This window comes from Chlorocebus sabaeus, chromosome 11, assembly GCF_047675955.1.
Source record: "Chlorocebus sabaeus isolate Y175 chromosome 11, mChlSab1.0.hap1, whole genome shotgun sequence".
NCBI lineage: Eukaryota > Metazoa > Chordata > Mammalia > Primates > Cercopithecidae > Chlorocebus > Chlorocebus sabaeus.
In genome coordinates, this window is record NC_132914.1 from 101,261,972 (window position 1) to 101,287,566 (window position 25,595).

Sequence of the window (25,595 nt, forward strand, 5' to 3'; positions counted from 1 at the left end):
TCAAAAAATTAAAAATAGAGCTACCATATGATGCAGCTATCCTACTTTGGGGTATATATCCAACAGAAAGAAAATCAGTATCAAAGCTAGATCTGCACTCCCAGGTTCATTGCAGCACTATTTTTTTTCTTTTTTTTTGAAACAGAGTCTCGCTCTGTCATCACCTGGGCTGGAATGCAGTGGCACGATCTCAGCTCACTGCAACTTCTGCCTTCCGGGTTCAAGCAATTCTTCTGCCTCAGACTCCCGAATAGCTGGAATTACAGGTGCACATCACCATGCTTGGCTAATTTTTGTGTATTTTTAGTAGAGACAGGGTTTCACCATGTTGGCCAGGCTGGTCTCCAACTCCTGACCTCAGGTGATCTGCCCGCCTCGGCCTCCCAAAGTGCTGGGATTACAGGCATGAGTCACCATGCCCAACCTGCAGCACTATTTAGAATAGCCAAGATATGGAACTAACTTGTGTCCATAAATGAATGAGTAGATTAAGAAATGTGGCATATATATGAGAGTGTGTGTGTGTGTGTAGACATATATACACACAAAATAAAATATTATTTCACCTTAGAAAAGAAGAAAATAATGTCATTTGTGACAATATGGGTGAACCTGGAGGACGTTATGCTAAGTGAAATAAGCAAGGCAAAGAAAAATAAATACTGCATGTTCACTTATATGAGAAATCTACAAGGTTGAACTTACAGAAACAGAAAGTAGAAGGGTGATTACCAGGGACAGGGAGGTGGAGAAATGAGGAAACATCAGTCAAAGGGTACAAGCTTGCAGTTATAAGATGAGCAAGTTCTGGGGACCTAACATACAACATGGTGACGGTTATTACTAATAATGTATTGTATACCTGAAATCTGCTAAGAGGGTGGATCTTAAGAGTTCTCACCACACCATACACAAAAGGTAAATATGTGAGGGTGATGGATTTGTTAATTAGCTTGATTGTGGTAATCATTTCACAATGTGTATATTAAAACATTGTACTCCTTGAATATATATATATGTGTGTGTGTATATATGTGTGTGTGTGTGTGTGTGTGTGTATATGTGTGTGTGTGTGTGTGTATATTTTTTTCAGAGACAGGATTGTCACCCAGGCTGGAGTGCAGTGTGCAATCATAGCTCATTGTAACCTTGAACTCCTGGGCTCTATCGATCCTCCCACCTTGGTCTCCCAAAGCACTGAGATTACAGGCATGAGCCACCATGGTTGGCTGAATATATACATTTTTTATTTGTCAACTATACCTCAATAAAGCTGAAGAAAGCAAACAAAAAAATCTTATTTTAAGAACTAATAGTCGATAAAATGTTCTTATCCATAACTTTATGTCATTTTAATTATTTAGACAATATTTACAAGAACATGCTTACTTCCTTAAAAATTATCTATGCCTGGATTCTGTTCCAAGATGGTCGAATAGGAACAGCTCCGGTCTGGAGCTCCCAGCATGATTGATGCAGAAGACGGGTGATTTCTGCTTTTCCAACTGAGGTACCTGGTTCATCTCATTGGGACTAGCTGGAGAGAGGGTGCAGCCCACAGAGGGTGAGCCAAAGCAGGGCAGGGCATCACCTCACCCGGGAAGCCCAAGGGGCTGGGGGATTTCCCTTTCCTAGCCAACGGAAGCCGTGACAGACTACCTGGAAAAACGGGACACTCCCGCCCAAATACTGCACTTTTCCAATGGTCTTAGCAAACAGCACAACAGGAGATTATATACTGTGCCTGGTTCAGTAGGTCCATGCCCACTGAGCCTTGCTCACTGATAGTGCAGCAGTCTGAGATCGACATTGACCTGCAAGGCAACAGCCTGGCAGGGGGAGGGGCGTCTGCCATTGCTGAGGTTTGAGTGGGTAAACAAAGTGGCAGGGAAACTCAAACTGGGCGGAGCCCCCCACAGCTCAGCAAGGCCAGATGTCTCTGTAGACTCCACCTCTGGGAGTAGGGCATAGCTGAACAAAAGGCAGCAGAATCTTATGCAGACTTAAACGTCCCTGTCTGACAGCTCTGAAGAGAGCAGTGGTTCTCCCAGCACGGTGTTTGAGCTCTGAGAACGGACAGACTACCTCCTCAAGTGGGTCCCTGACCTCCGTGTAGCCTAACTGGGAGACATCTCCCAGTAGGGGCCAACTGACACCTCATACAAGTGGGTGCCCCTCTGGAATGAAGCTTTCAGGGGAAGGATCAGGCAGCAATATTTGCTGTTCTGCAATGTTTGCTGTTCTGCAGCCTCTGCTGGTGATACTGAGGCAAACAGGTTCTGGAGTGGACCTCCAGCAAACTCCAACAGACCTGCAGCTGAGGGACCTGACTGTTAGAAGGAAAACTAACAAACAGAAAAGAATAGCGTCAACATCAACAAAAAGAACATCTACACAAAACCCCAACTGTAGGTCACCAATATCAAAGACCAAAGGTAGATAAAATCACAAAGATGGGGAGAAACCAGAGCAGAAAAGCTGAAAATTCTAAAAACCAGAGTGCTTTTTCTCCTCCAAAGGATCACAGCTCCTCGCCAGCAAGCGAACAAAGCTGGATGGAGAATGACTTTGACAAGCTAACAGAAGTAGGCTTCAGAAGGTCGGTAATAACAAACTTATCTGAGCTAAAGGAGGATGTTCAAACCCATTGCAAGGAAGCTAAACACCTTGAAAGAAGATTAGACGATGGCAAACAGTGTACAGAAGGCCTTAAATGACCTGATGGAGCTGAAAATCATGGCATGAGAACTACATGATGCATGCACAAGTTTCAATAGCCAATTCAATCAAGTGGAAGAAAGGGTATCAGTCATTGAAGATCAAATTAATGAAGTAGAGTGAGAAGAGAAGAGAAACAAGAGTAAAAAGAAATGAACAAAGCCTACAAGAAATATGGGGCTATGTGAAAAGACCAAATCTACGTTTGATTGGTGTACCTGAAAGTGATGGAGAGAATGGAACCAAGTTGGAAAACACTCTTCAGGATATTATCTAGGAGAACTCCTCCAACCTAGCAAGGCAGGCCAACATTGAAATTCAGGAAATACAGAGAGCGCCACAAAGATATTCATCGAGAAAAGCAACCCCAAGACATATAATTGTCCGATTCACCAAGGTTGAAATGAAGGAAAAAATGTTAAGGGCAGTCAGAGAGAAAGGTCAGGTTACCCACAAAGGGAAGCCCATCAGACTAACAGCGGATATCTCGGCAGAAACTCTACAAGCCAGAAGAGAGTGGGGGCCAATATTCAACATTCTTAAAGAAAAGAATTTTCAACCCAGAATTTCATATCCAGCCAAACTAAATGAAGGAGAAATAAAATCCTTTACAGACAAGCAAATGCTGAGAGATTTTGTCACTACCAGGCCTGCCTTACAAGAACTCCTGAAGGAAGCACTAAACATGGAAAGGAACAACTGGTATCAGCCACTGCAAAAACATGCCAAACTGTAAAGACCATCGATGCTACGAAGAAACTACACCAACTAATGGGCAAAATAACCAGCTAACATCATAATGACAGGATCAAATTCACACATAACAATATTAACCTTAAATGTAAATAGGCTAAATGCCCCAATTAAAAGACACAGACTGGCAAATTGGATAAAGAGTCAAGATCCATCAGTGTGCTGTATTCAGGAGACCCATCTCACATGCAGAGACACATATAGGCTCAAAATAAAGAGATGGAGGAAGATCTACCAAGCAAATGGAAAGCAAAAAAAAAAAAAAAAGGGCAGGGGTTGCAATCCTAGTCTCAGATAAAACAGACTTTAAACCAACAAAGATCAAAAGAGACAAAGAAGGTCATTACATAATGGTAAAGGGATCAATTCAACAAGAAGAGCTAACTATCCTAAATATATATGCACCCAATACAGGAGCACCCAGATTCATAAAGCAAGTCCTTAGAGACCTACAAAGAGACTCAGACTCCCACACAATAATAATGGGAGACTTTAACACCCCACTGTCAATATTAGACAGATCAATGAGACAGAAGGTTAACAATGATATCCAGGACTTGAACTCAGCTCTGCACCAAGTGGACCTAATAGACACCTATAGAACTCTCCACCCCAGATCAACAGAATATACATTCTTCTCAGCACCACATCACACTTATTCTAAAATTGACCACATAGTTGGAAGTAAAACACTCCTCAGTAAATGTAAAAGAACAGAAATCACAACAAACTGTCTCTCAGACCACAGTGCAATCAAATTAGAACTCAGGATTAAGAAACTCACTCAAAACTGCACGACTACATGGAAACTGAATTACTTGCTCCTGAATGACTACTGGGTAAATAATGAGATGAAGGCAGAAATAAACATGTTCTTTGAAACCAATGAGAACAAAGACACAACATACCAGAATCTGTGGAACACATTTAAAACAGTGTGTAGAGGGAAATTTATAGCACTAAATGCCCATAAGAGAAAGCAGGAAAGATCTAAAATTGACACCCTAACATGACAATTAAAAGAACTAGAGAAGTAAGAGCAAACAAATTCAAAAGTTAGCAGAAGGCAAGAAATAACTAAGATCAGAGCAGAACTGAAAGAGATAGAGACACAAAAAAAACCCTTCAAAAAAATCAATGACTCCAGGAGCTGGTTTTTTGAAAAGATCAACAAAATTGATAGACCACTAGCAAGACTAATAAAGAAGAAAAGAGAGAAGAATCAAATAGATGCAATAAAAAATGATAAAGGGGATATCATCGCTGATCCCACAGAAATACAAGCTACCATCAGAGAATACTATGAACACCTCTATGCAAATAAACTAGAAAATCTAGAAGAAATGGATAAATTCCTGGACACATACACCCTCCCAAGACTAAACCAGGAAGAAGTTGAATCTCTGAATAGACCAATAACAGGCTCTGAAATTGAGGCAATAATTAATAGCCTACCAACCAAAGTCCAGGACCAGATGGATTCACAGCTGAATTCTACCAGAGGTACAAAGAGGAGCTGGTACCAATCCTTCTGAAACTATTCCAATCAATAGAAAAAGAGTGAATCCTCCCTAACTCATTTTACAAGGCCAGCATCATCCTGATACCAAAGGCTGGCAGAGGCACAACCAAAAAAAGAGAATTTTAGACCAATATCCCTGATGAACATCAATGCAAAAATCCTCAATAAAATACTGGCAAACTGAATCCAGCAGCACATCAAAAAGCTTATCCACCATGATCAAATTGGCTTCATCCCTGGGATGTAAGGCTGGTTCAACATACACAAATCAATAAACGTAATCCATCACATAAACAGAACCAACAACAAAAACCACATGATTATCTCAATAGATGCAGAAAAGGCCTTCAATAAAATTCAACAGACCTTCATGCCAAAAACTCTCAATAAACTAGGTATTGATGGAATGTGTCTCAAAATAATAAGAGCTATTTATGACAAACCCATAGCCAATATCATACTGAATGGGCAAAAACTGGAAGCATTCCCTTTGAAAACTGGCACAAGACAGGGATGCCCTCTCTCACCACTCCTATTCAACACAGTGTTGGAAGTTCTGGCCAGGGCAATCAGGCAAGAGAAAGAAATAAAGGGTATTCAATTAGGAAAAGAGGAAGTCAAATTGTCCCTGTTTGTAGATAACATCATTGTATATTTAGAAAACTCCCTCATCTCAGCCCCAAATCTCCTTAAGCTGATAAGCAACTTCAGCAAAGTCTCAGGATACAAAATCAATGTGCAAAAATCACAAGCATTCCTATACACAAGTAACAGACAGAGAGCAAAATCTTGAGTAAACTCCCATTCACAAGTGCTACAAAAGGAGTAAAATACCTAGGAATCCAACTTACAAGGGATATGAAGGACCACTTCAAGGAGAACTACAAACCACTGATCAACGAAATAAAGGAGGACACAAACAAATGGACGAACATTCATGCTCATGAATAGAAAGAATCAATATCGTGAAAATGGCCATATTGCCCAAGGTAATTTATAGATTCAATGCCATCCCCATCAAGCTACCAATGACTTTCTTCACAGAATTGGAAAAAAAATACTTTAAAGTTCATATGGAACAAAAAAAGAGCCCACATTGCCAAGACAATCCTAAGCAAAAATACAAAGCTGGAGGCATCATGCTACCTGACTTCAAACTATACTACAAGGCTACAGTAACCAAAACAGCATGGTACTGGTACAAAAACAGACATATAGACCAACAGAACAGAACAGAGGCCTCAGAAATAACATCACACATCTACAACCATCTGATCTTTGACAAACCTACAAAAACAAGAAATGGGAAAAGGATTCCCTATTTAATAAATGGTGCTGGGAAAACTAGCTGGCCATATGTAGAAAGCTGAAACTGGATCCCTTCCTTACCCCTTATATAAAAATTAATTCAAGATGGATTAAAGGCTTAAATGTTAGACCTAAAACCATAAAAACCCTAGAAGAAAACCTAGGCAATATCATTCAGGACATAAGCATGGGCAAGGACTTCATGACTAAAACACCAAAAGTAATGGCAATAAAAGCCAAAATAGACAAATGGGATCTAATTAAACGAAAGAGCTTTTCCATGGCAAAAGAAACTACCATCAGAATGAAGAGGCAACCTACAGAATGGGAAAAAAATTTTGCAATCTACGTATCTGACAAAGGGCTAATATCCAGAATCTACAAAGAACTTAAACAAATTTACAAGAATAAAACAACCCCATCAAAAAGTGGGCAAAGGATATGAATAGACACTCCTCAAAATAAGACATTTATGCAGCCAACAGACACATGAAAAACTGCTGCTCATCATCACTGGTCATCAGAGATATGCAAATCAAAACCACAATGAGATACCATCTCATGCCAGTTAGAACGGCGATCATTAAAAAGTCAGGAAACAACTGATGCTGGAGAGGATGTGGAGAAACAGGAACGCTTTTACACTGTTGGTAGGAGTGTAAACTAGTTCAACCATTGTGGAAGACAGTGTGGCAATTCCTCAAGGATCTAGAACTAGAAATACCATTTGACCCAGCCATCCCATTACTGGGTATATACCCAAAGGATTATAAATCATGCTACTATAAAGACACATGCACACGTATGTTTATTTCGGCACTATTCACAATAGCAAAGACTTGTAACCAACCCAAATGTCCATCAATGATAAAATGTGGCACATATACACCATGGAATACTATGCAGCCATAAAAGAAAGATGAGTTCATGTCCTTTGCAGGGACATGGATGAAGCTGGAAACCATCGTTCTGAGCAAACTATCACAAGGACAGAAAAACAAACACCACATGTTCTCTCTCATAGGTGGGAATTGAACAATGAGAACACAGGGCAGGGAACATCACACACCAAGGCCTGTCATGGGGTGGAGGCAGGGGGAGGGATAGCATTAGGAGAAATACCTAATGTAAATGACGAGTTAATGGGTGCAGCAAACTAACATGGCACATGTATACCTATGCAACAAACCTGCATGTTGTGCACATGTACCCTAGAACTTAAAGTATAATAATAAAAAAAGTATTTATGCCTGTAAAATTGCTATCTTTGATAACAGTATCTGCAATTCACTCACTGTTATTCAAATGAGTCAGATTAACTATACATCTCTTGGAAATAAAAAACAACAAATTGAAAAATTAAGCATCCCATTTTCTAAGTACTATGAGACTTGAGTGTATAGGTACTTTTAACTTCTTAGATGCTGTATTGTAACTTTACTGGCTGTAAATTTGTAAGTTCAGAATTCTACTGAATATGAGAATAAATAAATTTATTTTTAATCTTACAAAAGTGATTGGGGAGTCAGCACTGTTTTCTGGCAAGGTGTTAGAGATTTTGCTATTAGAATGTAAATATGAGTTAACTAGTTATAGCTAAAAATGATAAGGGGCTGGGCACGGTGGCTCACACCTGTAATCCCAGCACTTTGGGAGGCCTAGGTGAGCAGATCACTTGAGGTCAGGAGTTCGAGACCAGCCTGGCCAACATGGTGAAACCCCATCTCTACTGAAAATACAAAAATTAGCTGGGTGTGGGGCCGGGCGTGGTGGCTCACACCTGTAATCCCAGCACTTTGGGAGGCCGAGGTGGGTGGATCATCTGAAGTCAGGAGTTCAAGACCAGCCTGGCCAACATGGTAAAACCCTGTCTCTACTAAAAATACAAAAATTAGCTGGGCATTGTGGTGGGCGCCTGTAATCCCAGCTAGTCGGGAGGCTGAGATAAGAGAATACTTGAACCCGGGAGGCAGAGGTTGCAGTGAGCCAAGATCGTGTCATTGCACTCCAGCCTGGGAGACAGAGAGACTCTGCCACAAAAAAAAAAAAAAAAAAATTACCTGGGTGTGGTGGCACGCACCTGTAATCCCAGCTCTTCAGGAGCCCGAGACAGGAGAATTGCTTGAACTTGGGAGGCAGAGGTTGCAGTGAACATAGATCACACCACTGCACTCCAGCCTGGGTGACAAAGCAAGACTCTTTCTCAACAATAACAGCAACAACAACAAAAAGCTAAGAGGGGATAAGGGCCCAACCCCCAGGACAAGAAGGTAATTAGGGTGGCTCCCTTGACATTTCATTTATTCATTCAACAAACATTTACTCAACCTCTACAAATATACCAGGCACCCAGGCACTAGAGATTCAAACGTAAGTCCTCAGTTAGTCCACATTTGGGGGAAGGGAAGGGGAGACACCAGTAAATATATAATGGCAATGCAGTATGCTTAGATGCCTTGGTGGATGTAAGCATGGGATATTGTTTAAGCATCAAGGAGGGGCACCTGACTCAGATCATGGGGGTCAGGGAAGGCTCCTGGTCCCCACCAAACCAAGCCAAGATACTCTGTTCATTCTATGTTTCCTTAGTAGAATGCAAACTCCAGGGACAGGATGGGTACTACGTTAATCATTTCTGTATTTCCAGTTCATGGCAAGCATTTGGCACTTGGTAGTGCGGCAGCCTTGATAGCTGGCAGATCCAACAGCTCTTCCCATCCTTTTCTCCTTTGCCTGTTTCCACATGAGAGACAGGAAAATGCAAATAAAGATTTTACCAGCCTTCTTTGCAGCTAGTAGTAGCCACATAATATAGATCTGATGTTCAGAGACTTAAGTGGAAATCTACTGGGAACATCTGAGAAAACTTCTCATTTCTGGATGAAGTGTCAACTCCCCCTTCCTCCCGCCTTGCATGGGGCCATAATGGCTGGAGCTAGGCAGCCACCTTGAGACCATGAGGGAGAGGTCAAGAGCTACACAGAATGGTCAGCTCTTATGTCATTGAACTGCTGAATCAATGCCATCAATACCTACCTCCTCCAAACTTCTTATGTAAGAGAAATCAACCCATGTGTTTAAGCTGCTGTAAATCAGTGTTTCTGGTATTTGAAGTCAAAGATATTCCAGTAGATTAAATAGGTGCTCAAGAAATGTTTGCAGAACTGAAGCCCTGGGATAAGCTGATTGTGGGGAATTAAGAGAGGGATCAGAGTTATAAAGAGGTAGAAAACTGATAGTTTCAGGGATGGAAAACCGGAGAACCAAGGAAGTGATGCCGGACAGCTTAAGAATGTGTAGGGTGGAGTGTCCTATCTTCTGGCTTCCCTGGACCACATTGAAAGAAGAATTGTCTTGAGCCACACATAAAATACACTAACATGAACCACATCTTTTGAACTAAACAAAAAAAAATCACACACACACAAAAATCTCATAATGTTTTAAGAAAGTTGACGAATTTGTGTTGGGCTACATCCAGAGCTGTCCAGCACTGCATGCGACCTGTGGGCCACGGGTTGGACAAGCTTGGGGTAGAGTAAAAGCCAGAGATCTGGAACCAAGAGAAACTGGAATGGGGCAGAGTCTGGGAGGAACATCTTCTGGCTAGCAGATTACGTGCCCGCTCTCTCCTCCTTATACGCGTCCTGTACGTGGTCCAGGGGACTCGGCTCACCTGCTTTTCCTCCACCTTTCTGATGGCTCATTCTTAGTCTCTTTCACTGGTTGCTCCTACCTCCTAAACATCTACATGTTAGAACACCTTGGTGATTTCTTCTCTTCCTTCTCTAAACTCCCTCCTTAGGAGACTTTATCCTGTCTCATGGCTTTAAATATAATTTAAATGATGACAACTCCCAAATTTGTCTCCAGGCCAGCCTTCTCACATGGATTCCAGACTCCAGATGCCACTTGGCATCTCCACTTACAGGAATCCACGTGTCCAAAACTGAGCTTCTGGTATTTCCCCCGAAACATGCCCCTCACATAATCTTCCCCAAATCAGTTCATGGTGATTCCATTTAGTTTTTATTTTTATTTTTGAGATGGAGTTTTGCTCTGTCTCTCAAGCTGGAATACAGTGGTGCAATCTTGGCTCACTGCAACATCTGCCTCCCAGGTTTGAGAGATTCTCCTGCCTCAGCCTCCCTAGTAGCTAGGATTACAGGTGTGCACCACCACGCCCAGCTAATTTTTGTATTTTTAGTAGAGACGGAGTTTCGCCATGTTGGCCAGGCTGGTCTTGAACTCTTGATGTCAGGTGATCTGCCCACCTCAGTCTCCCAAAGTGCTGGGATTACAGGTGTGAGCCACCGCGCCCAGCTGTGACTCTGTTTTTTAAATTGCTCCACAAAAATTCAGCTTGGTGTTTCCTTGACTCCTCACTGTTTCTCATTCCCATTTGCACTAACAGTAAATCTTGTCAGTTCTACTTTCAAAATAGATCCAGAATTTTTACCACCTTCTGTGGCTCCACCTTGGCACATTATTAGCCTTTGACTATGTTATTCTGCCTTTGTCTCCCTTCAGCTGATTTTCAATAAAGCAGCCAGAGTGAACCTGTGAAAATATGAGTCACATTGTGCTGTGCTCTGTTCAAAACCTTCCAAGACCTTCCTGTCTCTCTCAGAGTAAAAACCAAAGTCATTACAGCATCCTTCCATCAGGTCTCGCATGATCACACTGGCTTCCTTGCCAGACAGCCTCCTGCCTCAGAGCCTTGCCACGTGCTATTCCTGCTGCCTGGAATCCTCTTCCCAGATATCTACATGGAGTGCTCCCTCATGTATCTCAGTCTCTTAGTCAAAAGCCTCTAACCCCAACAATGCACAAATTGCATCCTCTCAGCAATTACTATCTTCCAACAGACTGCCTCCTCATCACCAGTGTACTGTCTGCCCTCCAAATGATAGATCATAAGCCCCATGAAGGCAGGAAATTTTGTTTCATTCATTGCCATATATCCAGCATCTAGACAAGTGCCTGGCAATATAAGCCCTCAGAAAACATTTATGGACCGAAAGGATGAATGTGCAACCCTCTCCTCAGGGTGCTGCACAAGTATCTCAAACCCCCTACACTCACAACTGAAATCAGCACCTCCCCTACAGAAACTCCTTCTCTGGGGTTCTCAGATTCCTCTTCAACTGCTCTTTCCAAATTCTCCTTCAGTCACTGAGTCCTACTAATTACACCTCGGCAATAACCTCCCACCTGGTCTTCCTGTCTTTAGAATTTCTGTACCTTCCCCTTCCTCAATCCATCACTGGCCTAACGGCCATAGTAAGTTTTTGTTGTTTGATAATCATATCAAGTTCATTTGAAGCACAAATGCAGCTTGAGTAGCCTTAATTTTTTGTTTTGATTTCCTTTTTCCTTTTTTCACTTGAAACATTTCAAGTCTGATGAAAAGTTCGAAGAATAAATAGTCACATACCTTTCACCCAGATCCACCAGTTGCTAACATGGTGACATATTTACTTAACTGAACTTCATATGCACATATATATTTTTGGAAATTGTAGACATCATGACACTTCTCCCCCTAAATATTTCAGCATATCTATCTTTAAAAGAAGGACATTCTCCTATATATCCCCAATGCCATTATTACACCTAAAATCACATTAATAACATCCAGTAAGCAGTCCATATTCAAGTTTCCCCCATTATTCAAATATTGTCTTTTTTTATTATTATTATTTTTTACTCCTGATCAGCCCCATCCCATACCCACTGCCTTTTTGGATGACATTAATTTTTTTTTTTTTTTTTGAAAATACAAGCCAGTTGCCGGGTAGAATTGTCCTGAATGATTGAAACCCAACTCTGAGTGTTCCTTTCCTGCCTAAAGCCTTTCACTGGAAGCTGCTACAGGAGGTTAAGGCCTGAGCTTCTTAAGTTGGCCACTGGTCCTCCGTGGCATGCCTCTGTCCATGCCAAACTGCTTCGCAGTCTCCGGGCCTCCACTGTCCTCCACACCCAAGTCTATACTTTTCTTCCCTCTGGACTTTGATTCAGGCAGTCCCCTCTGCTTGGAACAGCCTTCCCCTTCCTCCTTCCCTAACAAATTGTTGCTTGCGCATTGAAAATTCAACTCAGGCACTGCCTCCTCCAGGAAGCCTCACCTAATTACCCTGGCTGGGTGCTCCTCCAGTCTCCATTCCTATCCCTGCACTCACCAGAATTTTTTTTTTTTTAAGATGGAGTCTTGTTCTGTCAACCAAGCTGGAGTGCAGTGGCATGATCTTGGCTCACTGGCAACTTCTGCCTCCCAGCCTTCTTGTGCGTTAGCCTCTCAAGTAGCTGCAACTACAGGCGTGGGCTACAACGTCTGGCTTTTATTCTTTTATTCTTTGTGTGTGTGTGTGTGTGTGTGTGTGTGTGTGTGTGTGTGTGTTTAGTAGAGATGGGAGTTTTACCACTTCGGCCAGGCTGATCTCAAACTCCTAACCTCAAGTGATCCACCCACCTTGGCCTCCCAAATACTGGGATTACACACATGAGCCACTGAGCCCAGCCTAACCAGACCGTTGTCTAATACTGTGGTGTGCCTGTCTCCTCTATTAAACCACCAGACAGACCACTGAGGACAGAGACTGTGGCTTCCTCACCTCCATCTGCCTGTCCTGCCCCAAGGTGGGAACTCAATAAATGTGTGTTGAATCAATGAGAATCAGGAGAGAGAAAGAAAAGGGAAGAGGTTCTTGTTGCTCTGCTCTTCAGTCCCAGAAAGAAAAGGGTCAACCAGAAGGAGGGGAACTGCTGATGATCCCACTCCAGGAATAAAAGCAGAGGGCTCTGGTTGTCTTATCAGCCTTCCTGCTACCATCACAACAAAGAGCCCCAGAACTGCGCCCCTTTCACCTCTGTGAGCTTTCCTAGCCCGAGTGACTTCTGTGTGTGGTTTCTCTGTGGTAATAAATAGCCAAGACTTTAACATGAAATTGCCTGCAGGCCTGTCTTCAGGACAGACAGAGAGGTGGAGCTGGGAGTCACTGCAGGGCAGTCAAGGCACTGGGCAGTAGCATCTTCAAAGAGGGGAGAAAAGAAGGTTGAGGTTCTAGGGCCTGTGAGTAGGAAGAAAAAGAGAGTTCAGAGAGTTGTTCTGGGCATGAGAAGAGGCCTGTAAGTTTAAAAATAAGCCCCTGAAGACCTTGCATGGGGAGCCATTTTACCAGATGCCAAAGAGTTTAGACATGTGGCCAAACCTGGAAAGAATGTTTTGAGACCTGGCAGTGGCTAAGGGAATTTGCTCTGCCTTGGAACAAAAAGCAAAGTGGGAAAGGCTCTTCAGAAAAATACTCCAAAAATCAGTGCCCCTATGTTTCATTTTACATGTCAGCTCTGATCAGCTATGGTATGGGCTGTTGGAATTGCCAGACTGAGAAGAAATCTAAAACCATTACTGGAAGGAAGGAAGGAAGGAAGGAAGGAAGGAAGGAAGGAAGGAAGGAAGGAAGGAAGGAAGGAAGGAAGGAAAGAAGGAAGGAGAGTGCTGTGATTGATTAATCATGTCTGCCATGGGTACAGGTAGGGAGTAATAGGAAATGATCTGGGAATCAAAGGGAAGATAAAAGGGGGGATTCCTAAAAGTACTGTTGAATGACTTAAATATGAGAGCTGTGTACATTAGTGGAAATATGGGCTTTATCCTTAGACAGAGCTGACTGTGAATCCCAATTAGCTGTGTAATTGTGGGTGACTTACAAAACCCCATCTGTAAAATGGGATTGTTCTGTATAGTACAAAACTATTGCTACATAAGTATTAACTATTATTATGTTAACACTTACGTAGCAATTCCAGGTGCCAGGCATTGTTCTAAGACTTTTACAAATATAATTCATTGATTATCACAATAACTCCTTAAGGTTATTATTCCAATACACAGGTAAGAAAACTGAGGCTCAGAGAATTAAGAGATCTGCCAAGGGTCACACAACTAATGAGTGGCAGAGCTAATATTTACACGCTGGCAGCCTGGCTCTGAGTTCACATTCTTAACCACCTTGAGAGTTACTACAGCCAACCACTTTCCATCGCTATGGTTGCTATCACTGTGTCAAGCAACTGACATAAGCTCTGTAAGTTAACTCTGCAAGACTTGCACCCTGAAGTTCTCAAATGCATAAAACACATTTAACAGAGCACTTCATTTTAAGCTATGCAAGCTACAAAGTCATTAACAGGACAAGAGTAAGGGTTCACTGAAGGAAAGAGAAAGGACAAAAGCAGGACTCAGGAGTCTGTCCTCTAACAAAATACCTCTTGCCTTTTGACTTTTTGCTATATGTGAAAGGTTTACTCAAGATTCACCAAGATACATAGAACAGGTGTCTTACTCCATTCACTGAGCTGCAACAAAATACCATTAATTGGGTGGCCTTTTTTTTTTGACACGGTCTTACTCTATCGCCCTGTATCAGGACAAGCCTCAGACAAAACTCCTCAGACACCGAGTTAAAGAAGGAAGGGGTTTATTCGCCCAGGGGCATCGGCAAGACTTCTGTCTCAAGAGCTGAGCTCCCCGAGTGGGCAATTCCTGTCCCTTTTAAGGGCTCACAACTCTAAGGGGGTGCATGTGTGAGGGTCGTGATTGATTGAGCAAGCAGGGGGTATGTGACTGGGGGCTGCATGCACCGGTAATTAGATCGGAACAAAACAAGATAGGGATTTTCACAGCGCATTCCTATACAATGTCTGTAATCTATATAGATCACAGAACCAATTAGGTCAGGGGTCGATCTTTAACTACCAGGCCCAGGGTGCGGCGCCGGGCTGTCTGCCTGTGGATTTCATTTCTGCCTTTTAGTTTTCACTTCTTTATTTGGAGGCAGAAATTGGGCATAAGATGATATGAGGGGTAGTCTCCTCCCTTAGCCCAGGCTGGAGTATGGTGGCATGATTGTAGCTTACTATAGCCTCAAATTCCTGGGCTCAAGCAGTCCCCTCACCTCAGTCGCCCAAATAGCTGGGACTACAGGCATGCACCGCCACCATGTCCAGCTAATTTAAAAAATTTTTTTTGTAGGGACAGAGTCTTGCTATGTTGCCTAGTCCAGTTTTGAACTCCGGGCCTCAAGAGATCCTCCCACGTTAGCCTCCCAAAGTACTGTCATTACAGGCATGAGCCACCATGCCTGCCTGAACTGGGTGGCTTCTAAACAACACAACTTTATTTCTTATAGTTCTTAAAGCTGGGAAGCCCAAGATCAAGGTGCCGGTAGATTCAGTGTCTGGTGTCAGGCCTCTGAGCCCAAGCCAAGCCATCGCATACCCTGTGACTTGCACGTATAAGCCCAGATGGCCTGAAGTAACTGAAGAATCACAAAATAAGTGAAAATGCCCTGCCCTGCCTTAACTGATGACATTCCACCACAAAAGAAGTGAAAATGGCCAGTCCTTGCCTTAAGTGATGACATTACCTTGTGAAAGTCCTTTTCCTGGCTCATCCTGGCTCAAAAAGCTCCCCCACTGAGCACCCTGTGACCCCCACTCCTGCCCGTCAGAGAACAACCCCCCTTTGACTGTAATTTTCCTTTACCTACCCAAATGCTATAAAACGGCCCCACCCTTATCTCCCTTTGCTGAGTCTCTTTTTGGATTCAGCCCACCTGCACCCAGGTGATTAAAAAGCTTTACTGCTCACACAAAGCCTGTTTGGTGGTCTCTTCATACGGACGCGCATGACAGTGAGGGCCTACTTTCTGGTTCATAGATAGCACGTTCTAGCTGTGTCCTCCATGGTGGAAGGGGTGAACCAGCTCTCTTAGGCCCTTTTATTCTTTTTTTTTTCTTTAAGACAGAGTTTCACTCTTGTTGCCCAGGCTGGAGTGCAATGGTGCGATCTCAGTTCACCACAACCTCCACCTCCTGGGTTCAAGCGATTCTCCTACCTCAGCCTCCCGAGTAGCTGGGATTACAGGCATGTGCCACCATGCCCAGCTAATTTTTTGTATTTTCAGTAGAGAAGGGGTTTCTCCATGTTGGTCAGGCTGGTCTCAAACTCCTGACCTCAAGCAATCCACCCGCCTTGGCTTCCCAAAGTGCTGGGACTACAGGCGTGAGCTACTGTGCTCAGTCTCTTAGGCCTATTTTATAAGGGCACTAATTCCATTGGTGATGGTGCTGTCCTCATGACCTAACCACCAGGTTACCACTGCCAAAAGGCCCCACTTCCTAATAGCATCACCTTGGGAGTTAGAGTTTCAACATATGAATTTTGGGGGGACACAAACATTCAGACCATAGCACTAGGGGATCAGGACAAGAGAGTCTTCAGTTTACAAAGAATTTGTCTTGCTTTCTCCTGTGCTGGCATGAGAAATTCTTTCACAAAAAGCCTTTAGATTAGTGGTCAGCAAACTATGGCCCTAGGTCAAATCCTGCCTGACACTAGTTTTTGTAAATAAAGTTTTGTTAGAACATAGCCATGCTTATTTTTTGTTTTCTTTATGTCTATTTTAACATTACAACAGCAGAGTTGAACAGTTGCAACAGAAACCATATGGCTTATTATCAGGCCCGTTGCAGAAAAAGTTTGCTGACCTCTGATCTCCACTTTAGGCCAGATTTTCTATATACCAATACAACACATATGATAATCTTATGTCCTTAACTTGAGAAGGAAAAACAAGGTATCCCCTTGGATGAGCTCCAGGGAAGGTGGGAAATAGGATGTCCATAAGAGGAACCAAAACGAAAACAAGTGTGGCCAGAATAGCACATCCCAAAGTGTGGTCCTAGAAATGTTAACTTATGTTATGCGATAAAGTGGTTCAGCCATCAACTGTTTGGGAATCATTGCGTTAAACAACCTTAAGAGGATTTCTCTCTACTACAGGACTTCTCAGGACCTCTAAAATGCTATTATGCCTTGCGATCTCTAAGAGGGTAATATAGTTCACAGAGTTTCCCATGGGACTGTTTTTCAGAACATTCTCTGGAAAATGCTGAAATTAAAAAGGATTTAGAATCATTTTCCTCGGGAACTAGAAATGAAAACTATGAGGGATGTGGCTTAATGAACCTCATTTTCTCTCAGCAATGAAAGGGGAAGCACAAAGAAGAAATAAAGAAAGAATGGGAAATAAAAGAAAGAGAGGTGTTTGAAGGAAGAAAGGAAGAAACCAAAGTGCTGGAGAGATGACATATTAGGGTATGAGGAACACTTGGACGACTGGACTGTCAGAGGGAACCATGTGTCAAAAGCAGAGGTGTTGCCAAAAACAGGATGCATGATCACCGTTGTCACCACTGCCATCATCAGCACCATCAGAGAAGCTAACCTTTCCTGAGGCCTAACTACTTTGCAGGTCCTGTATTATGTCCTTTATAGACATTAGGTCATTTAATTTCCATTTTACAGATGAGGAACTAGGGTGCACGCAAATTAAAAAATTCACCCGGAGTCAAGCTTAGAAAGGTGTGTAAGTGGCAGAACGTAGATTCAGTCCTGTAAGCCTGACCCCAGAACCTATGTTCTTACCACTGCATTGCACAGCTCTACTTCCAAGTGCATTAAAGGGAGAACTGGAATTACATTATGTAATATAGAAAGGATATTACACAGAAGTGCCACACCAGAACATTTGGAGGAAAAGGAAAAGACAAAAACCAACCAATATGACTTTGGATACTTGGCTGCACCGGGCCAAACAACGAGAGGACTGATTTTGTTTTCCAAAGTACATCCAGACATTCAGATATCATCATGTTTTCTTTCTCTCACTCTCTCTCTCACTTTTTTTTTTTTTTTTACTCTCATGTTAACTATCCTTCTTATTTCATAAATTATATATCAGGCTTATCCAATGTGTGACACTTGCTCATAAAGTAAACATAAGATTTTTTTTAATGTTTAAAAAGCATTTTCAACCCAAACACCATGACTACTGTATTTACAATAAGCCTCACTTGGATTTCCACAACGGCCAGTTCTTTCTGGGGGGATGGAGATCCTCAGAACAGCTTCCTAAGACAGATTCTGAAAACATGAATCACAGCTCAGTTAAATCATTTGTGGCTCAGGACATACCTTCATTAAATGCTAGCATTCACCCACATCCTAACTGCTGATTTTTATGTTTAAAATCTGATACAAATAGTAAATTATAATATTTGTGGAGAGGAGGAGGACAAACTCAGGTCTGGAAAAGCAGCCCAGGATGTGAAAAACATTGCACACTGGATTTGCTGGAAATGGCCGAAAAGGGCTCCGCTGGAATGCTACAAATTCGTACTGGGAAGTTTCTGAAGGCAAAGTTTGTGTGGGGCAATCTGACACCTCTGATTTGCTTTCTTAGGTCTGTAGCAGAATAAAGAACTGCTGCAGACCGGCCAGGATAAAATTGAACCACTGCACGCTGCTCGTAAATTTCTCTATTTACCTGGTGAATGGTGAGGGTACGGCTTTGGGCTCCTCGGTCCAGAAGAGCTGTAAGGCAGAGCGTTCAAATCGTGGCTGGCCCTGGGCTGCCGCCCTCACGATGCTTCTGCTGCTTCTAAGATCCCATTGGAAGTCCCAAAGGGCTGGAGAGCCCCAAGGCCAATATTAAGTTTCCAAATGAATATTCCTCCCCGACCCGCACTCCCCTTTGCTTGCGTTGACTTTGGAGCGTCTCGGATTTCTTCCACCTCTGTGCTGGGAACCCAGGAGTTGCGCTGGCAGAGAGGGGCGGCCCCAGAAACCACTTCCAGATGTGCTCGGCTGGCCGACTCGGATGAGCCAGACTTCCTCTGGCTGCGTGCAAAACATTCAAAAAACAACGCGGTTCTGGAGGAAAAGACACAAAACCAGAGAAGAGCAAATGCTTGCAGGGTGAAGTTCTACCACATGTTGGGTCGAAGCAAACTTTTAAAGAACACAAGTGAAAAATAAAGTTCATGCTGATTTTGAGAATCTTCATGGCCACTAGCTTCTCCTGAAATCTCCTAGTCGTTGAAATGCTGTTGTCCCCAACTCAAAACCCAGGTAACAATTGTAGTCTCCTTCTACCAAAGCAATAATGACAAAAGTTTCAAGATGGAGTGTTTTTGTGCCTGAACAAAAGAGGAATCAGAGAGGAATGAGGCAGGGAGCTGGGAGCTGACCTCAACAGCAATCTGCGCTGTTCTGTATGGGTTCTCAAACCCAGGAGATGGTGCTAGCACTTTGTCTGGGATCACAGAATTTATTTCTGCAGTGGCTCCTCTTCCTAGTTCCTATAAGGATATAAAGATCTCCCTGCTCACTGTCTCTTTCTAAAGTGGTGCTCTCCAACAGAAATAAAATGCAAGCCACACTGTAATTTTACTTTGTGTGTTTTTTTTCTTTTTTGAGACAGAGTCTTGGGGTTTTGCCATCTTGGCCAGGCTGGTCTCAAACTCCTGACCTTAGGTGATCTGCCACCTCAGCCTCCCAAAGTGCTGGGATTACTGGCGTGAGCCACCTCGTCCAGCCAATTGCACTTTTTTCTTTTTTTTTTTTTTAAAGAGACAGGGTCTTGCTCTGTTACTCAGGCTGGAGTGCAGTGGAGTGACCACAGCTCACTGCAGCCGTGAACTCCAAGGCTCAGGCGATCCTCACGTCTCAGCCTCCTGAGTAGCTGGGATTACAGGTGCACATCACTACACCTGGCTATAATTTAAAATTTTCTAGTAGCCACATTAAGAAAAAAGTACAAAGAGGTAAAATTTATCTTAATGATATATTTTACTTTACCCAATATATATAAGATGTTATCATTTCAACACATAATATAAAACATTATTAAGAAGATGATTTATATATCTGTTTTGTTTTTAAATTTAATTTGACCTGTAATCCCAGCACTTTGGGAGGTCGAGACGGGCGGATCACGAGGTCAGGAGATCGAGACCAGCCTGGCTAACATGGTGAAACCCCGTCTCTACTAAAAAATACAAAAAAACTAGCCGGGCGAGGTGGCAGGCGCCTGTAGTCCCAGCTACTCGGGAGGCTGAGGCAGGAGAATGGCGTAAACCCGGGAGGCGGAGCTTGCAGTGAGCTGAGATCCGGCCACTGCACCCCAGCCTGGGCCACAGAGCCAGACTCAGACTCCCTCTCAAAAAAAAAAAAAAAAAAAAAAAAAAAAAAAAATTTAATTTGATACATATTCATGTAATAATTGTATATATTCATGGGGTACATAGTGATGTTTCAATATATATAATGTATAGTGATCAGAACTCTGTAATTAGTGTATCTATAATCTCAAATATTGATGCTTATGTTGGAAACATTCAATATCCTCCTTCTAGCTCTTTGAAACTGTATATTATTGTTAACTATAGCCATACTACAGTCATATAGAACGCTAAAACGTATTCCTCCTATCTAGCTATAATTTTATATTCTTTAACAAATCTCTCCCTATCTCTCCCTTCCTCCTACCCTTCCCAGTGTTTTTTTTTTAACTAAGTCTTTGAAATTTGGTGTGTATTGTACACTTGCAGCACATCTCAATTCAAACACTAAATTTAAACAGAAACACTGCACATATATGTAGATTTTATAAAATTTACCATTTAAAAAGTAGATTCATTTAAGGTAATGGATATCTCAGTTACACTGATTTCATCTTTAAAATTATATGAATGTATTAATATTAAATGTTTAAATGCACACTCAAAATATGTATATCTATTATGTATCAATAAAAAAATTAGAAAAAACACTAGGAAAAAAAGTAGATTCACAAATCCAGGTTGGTCCAAATGTACTTAAAAATTTTCCAGTAATTGAATAGAGTATCAGTTTTTCAATTAAAATTACAGTTAAATAAAAATTAAAAATTCAGTTCCTCAGTTGCACTAGTCACATTTAAGTACTCAGTAGTCATTGTGGCTAGTGGCTACTATATTAAGCAGTTCCATTCTAAAGGATTTAGTAGGGATTTTCTTAGACATGAACTTTGAAGGTGGGAGGATCCTGAATATCTTCCACGTATATAGAACTTTGAATATAGCCAAAGCATTTTCATATCTTCTATTCCTTTTTAGCCACACAACATTTCTGGTAGGTAAATTGAACAAATGTTATTTGCCCCAATTTACAGATGAGCAAACTGAGGCTTTGAGCAAATTAAAGCCCTAGTTCCCAAAGCAAGTTAGTGATGAAGCCAGGATTGGAATTCTTATTCAGCACTTCTTAAGTGTTTCGTTCTTGAGGCATGTTTCAAATACTAGGATCTGGGGCTGCAACAGTAGGGTTAAGTGGCATCCACATTGGTCATCCTTCAGCATCAAATTTGCTGCTTGTGTAGAATTATTGACTGCCTTGTGATCCCTTATGTGCCCCTATTCTAAAGCCCCCACACAATCTGGCAAGTGTGTCCTTTCTCCTGGAGAGGCTTGACATGATGCCACTCCTCTTCTCTCTTGACCCCCAGCATCTTGTACCTTATTTTATTTATTAATTATTATTATTATTATTAGAGGCATGTCTTGCTATGTTGCCCAGGCTGGACTTGAACTCTTGGGCCTTTCTCCTCAGCCTCCCGAGTAGCTGGGACTGTAGTCATGCACCACCATGCTGAGCAAGTTGTACCTTATTTTAAAGCACAATTCCATTCAAACATTTAGCTAAATGTTTTTAGCTAAAACATCGGTCACCTCTGGGAAGTCAGAAGGTTCAGGGGCAGTGCAATATACTATACTTTAAATACTCACTGCACACACATGAGCGAAAATAAGATAACCACTTCTGGCTCAGGGTTTCCCACTGCCCTTCCAGAATTATGTGCCGTCAGGTGCAGCAGGCCAGTCCCTCAGACGTGTCCCAGGCATCATGTGGACAGCAGCCTGAGCTGACACCTGCCCTGTGCAATTTCCTTCACAGATCATGTCATCTCCTTTGCATCTCTCATCCACCTAGCAGAGAATGTTGTAGAACTTCTCCCTGACCCTCACTGTCTCTGATTCCAGCTTCTTTCTCCTTTATCCTCGCTGTGCCATACTCCAAGGGTGCAATAGGCTTGTTATCTATGACTTAGATGTCCACACTGTATGCACAGATTCTTCCCTGGGGAAGAAATAAGAAAAGAAACAGAGGATATGCATGACACCAGAGTGGGCTTCAGAGACAGACAGACCTAGTGTGAGCTCAGCCACAGGTCTTACCTCCAGTTTCCTCATCTGTTAAGTGGGGACTGCCAATTGGACTCTTGTGTGGGTTAAAAGACATCATGCATGTAAGGCATTCAGTAAGGACTCAAGAAATGGAAGTTTTTATTGCTGTTGTTTTTAAACAAAAATAATATTTAATTGAAATTGAATTAATAATATATAATTGAATATTTAATTTTAAATTTAAATGTTTGACAAATAAAGACTGAATACATTCAAGATGTACAATGTGTTGACTTGATATGCACATACACTATGTAATGATTACTACAATCGAATCAATTAACACATCCAACACCACCCATTTTCTACACTAGATCCCCAGAACTTGCTCATCTTATAACTGAAAGTTTATACTGTTTGACTAACATATCCCCATTTTCCCCTCCCCTCACCCTAGTAACCACCATTCTACCTACTCCCTGCTTCTATGAGTTTGACTTTCTTAGATTCCAAATACAAGTAAAATTATACATATTTGTTTTTCTGTATCTGGCTTATTTCATTTAGCATAATGCCCTCAAGTTTCATCCATATTGTCAAAAATAGCAGGATTTCCTTTTTATGGCTGGATAATATTCCATTGCATATATGTACCACAATATCTTTATCCATTCATCCATCAATGGATACTTAAGTTGATTCCATATCTTGACTATGATAAATAATGCTGCAATGAATATGGGGAGGCAGATGTCCAAAGGAAATAAAATCAGTATTTCAAAGAGATATCTGCCTCCCCATTGAAATACTGATTTTATTTCCTTTGGACATCTGCCTCCCCATATTCATTGCAGCATTATTTTTCCCTTCGAATAGAAACATGATTTCATTTGAACAGCAATATGCCCATTTGAGAAGATTCTCCTCCTTGGATGTCTTGCAGCTAGAGTGGCATGTGAGCAGATGTCTGCTGTCTAGCACTTCCTCGAAAGCTAGTGTTTTCCTGGCAAAGAGCTCTTTGGTGTCTTTTGCCCTTTTTTCCTGTTTAAAATCCAGCCTTGAACCTTGTATGTGAAGTAGCCACCTTGTAGCCCTGAGGATAAGAGGCCCGCACTGTGCTGCTGCATATGGCCACATTGGCTGTGCACAGTGACTACACAGTTGAATCAGTCAGGGTCCTGGCGGGATACAGACAGCTCCCTCGAATAAGGTAATGGTGGAGACATTTTTAAAAGGCACTAATTGAAAAGGTATAATCACTGTCAGGGAAACATGGTTAAGAGATGATGCAGTACCCTGGGGGTAGCAATAGCAGGGAGTTATTACAACCCCAAACTCTGAAGGTCAATGAGAGAGTGGTTTCCAGGACTTGGAGAGAGGATATGGAGAGGGGTGGCCAGCAAGAGCAGCCCTCCCACTGGGATACAGCCAATCTGTGGTGCTCTGCACAAAAGGAACCAGGGGCTGATTACCCTAGCCTCACAGTCTCCTGTTGGTAATGTCTCCCATTGACCAAATCCAACTAGAAGTCAGAGGGCAAGGAGCTCAAGTGCTATAATCCATTGAGGTTAGCCTCTCAGGACACTGAACAGGTTGAAGGGTGGAGAGTAGATCTGTAGAAGTAAATGAAAAATATCCTTGCATGATATGAATGGGGTCTCTGTCACTGTGTCATTCTGCAGCCTGGCATATGCTAAAGATGGCAGAGAATCACCACAGCAGCCCTGAACGAACTACTTATGGAAAATCTTGCTATGTGATGAAAATAAACCCTTAAGTGGTCAAGTAACTTTGGTTAGATTTAGTTACATGCCTGAGTGCAACCGCATGCAATATGTATGCATTTCACATGCATTTTATATTTGTGGTATCATTTGTCAACAAAACATGTATCTGAGTCATTATTATTCTGTGTTTATTTCTTACTAGTTGAAAGTCAGATGTTCATCGTTTCTTCTTGCTAACTGGGTCTGCCTTGACTGTGTATATTACTTTTAGATAAGGTCCTAGATAAAATCTATTAAAGCTGATAAGGTTGCCTGGGAGGAAAGGAGTAAGTCTTCTCTAGTAGTACATGAATTACCACATTGGGTCAGGCTGACAAGCCTCTTCGCCATGTTTGTCTCCCATGGCTGGGCTCCAAGATCACACACATGGGGCAGGAATTACCATAGCAGGCTCAATTCCCTCTCTTTTGCCTGGTGTGGTTCAGTTGCAGGTCATCTTCTTGTTGCCCTGAGCTTCAGTGCTCTTGCTCTCCCCTGCTACTCCCTGAACTGCAGCAATTGCTCCAGCACCTGAGTCTCACACTAGAGTTCCCTCTCTCCCACATGCTGTAACTGTTTCTCTTCCTTGGCCCAGTTCCCTGTTCTGGCAATTAAGTTAGGTTCTATCTAGCCTGGAGCACTGCCTTGCTCTTGCCAGCTGCCCTCTCTGTGCTTTGGCCATAGCTTCAGCCAAGATCCATGGTTGGAGCCCTGCAATCTGTAAACAGACCTCTCAGACACCATCTGTTTCCCTCACTTCGGCAACAGTCCCTGCCCAGGATCTCTGCTATTGAGTTCTGCCCACTTGCTAGCACTCCCCAGAACCTCTTCTCAGACCTCTGGCAAAAAGCCTTTGGCCCTTGGCCCGAGTCCTCAATTGAGATTAAAGACATTGCAATTTACACTCTTGGCTGAAAACACAGGACTGTCTGCCACCTCCAGCACCAGATTCTCACTCTAGGGTTGACTTTTTGGCCTGCAGCTCAGGAAGAGGAATAGAAACTGTAGAAATATAATAACATCATGATAATGATAGAAATAAAACAATCTACTATTTACTAAATGCTCACTACATGTCAGTCCTTGCATAAGTATAGTACAGTCCTTGCTTGGCATGGCAACAGCACAGATTTCAATTAGCACCATTTAGTTATATAACACAAGTCCCCCAATAACACAGTTCAAATTTCAGTTACCACAGTATATTAACTGTGAGTAATTGCATAAATACAAGCTTTGCTGTCAGGTTTTCAGTCCACAAAATTACTATGCAAATAACAGATGTACACCATGATCAGTGACCATAGCATATTACTTCATTTGTAGTCTGCTGGTGACCAGTCACTGGACATCTGTTATTTAGTTATGCACAGACAGCAAAGCATGTAGTTGTGTTGCCTCCTTATCTCCATGTGACATTTTAATAAATGGACAATAGAATTTGCCAATAAAGATGA

At 42.2% G+C, this 25,595-nt stretch overlaps 1 protein-coding gene across 1 annotated transcript in view; it reads right to left on the reverse strand.

The window, feature by feature from the left end:
* GLT8D2 (glycosyltransferase 8 domain containing 2) overlaps nt 1-25,595 on the reverse strand; it is a 74,179-nt gene that overhangs the window by 40,633 nt on the left and 7,951 nt on the right. The window contains 1 exon segment of the mRNA XM_073021043.1: nt 18,694-19,079. The gene's annotated coding sequence lies outside the window, so the exon portion shown is untranslated.